The sequence below is a fragment of the Colobus angolensis genome, unplaced genomic scaffold, assembly GCF_000951035.1.
Source record: "Colobus angolensis palliatus isolate OR3802 unplaced genomic scaffold, Cang.pa_1.0 Scaffold185, whole genome shotgun sequence".
Classification (NCBI taxonomy): Eukaryota; Metazoa; Chordata; class Mammalia; order Primates; family Cercopithecidae; genus Colobus; species Colobus angolensis.
Window position 1 is genome coordinate 3,484,139 of NW_012114988.1, and position 1,137 is coordinate 3,485,275.

The window sequence follows — 1,137 nt, forward strand, 5'->3', positions numbered from 1 at the left end:
AAAAAAAAAAAAAAAAAAAAAAAAGGAAAAGAAAAAAAGAAATAACTGTTTAGACATTAAGTATTATTGTTACAATCAGATCTACAGTCCCCTTTTGGGGCTTAGGGTATCTTCAGAAGAGTCTACAGAGGTCCAAACCTTGCAGTCGGTCAAAGGGCAAAGGGTTGTTTCGTGACCACTGACTTCTGTTGCTCTGGCTTTGAGCCCTGTGGGTAGCTCCTTCTGCATTGCCTCTTCTCTGGCTCTTGCTGAAAGCCATGCCTCATCCTGGGGGGTTTGTTTCACCTGAGAATGTGGTCATGGCTGCGTCACGCTGGCCGGCAGTTATGACAGTTCCGAGCACCGGGGTGACAGATGTGATGCTGGTGGCTTCTTTGCTCTCTGTTCAGAGGGTGACCAGAGCTCTGATTTATGACACCTAGCAGATACAGGGCCAATATCTAGCCCAGACACTTGGGGTGACCCCTGCATCTTGCTCTGAGATGAAAGTGAAGGTCTTGAAAGTACATGTTCACCTAAGGCAGTCACGAGAATGAACGGTGATAGGCACTGTATACTCTTCAAATGCTTTGTACAGAAGAGATCCCGGCTCCGAAAATCCACGATGCTGGATCAGGGGTGTATTCATTGGACCAGGCTAGCCCTTAAAATCAATAGTCCTTTTCCTTTTTGCAAAAAGCTTTCAAATTCCCTTCTGCAAGCTTTAGTCGAAACTACCCCTCAATTCTCATGTGTTCATTCATTCAACCACTCATTGATTCAGTCCAGAATATTTATTAAATGCCCACCATGCAGCTGCCTTGAAATAGTCATTTGCCTAAACTAGTAAAAAAGAAAGTTTGGGCCTGGTGCAGTGGCTCACACCTGTAATCCCAGCACTTTGGGAGGCCGAGGCGAGTGGATCACCCGAGGTCAGGAGTTGGAGACCAGCCTGGCCAACATGGTGAAACCCCATCTCTACTAAAAATGCAAAAACTAGCCAGGCGTGGTGGCGGGCGCCTGTAATCCTAGTTACTCGGGAGGCTGAGGCAGAAGAATCGCTTGAACCCAGGAGGTGGAGGTTGCAGTGAGCCAAGAGCCAAGATTGCGCCACTGCACTTCCGCCTGGGCGACAGAGAGAGACTTTGTCTCAGAAAA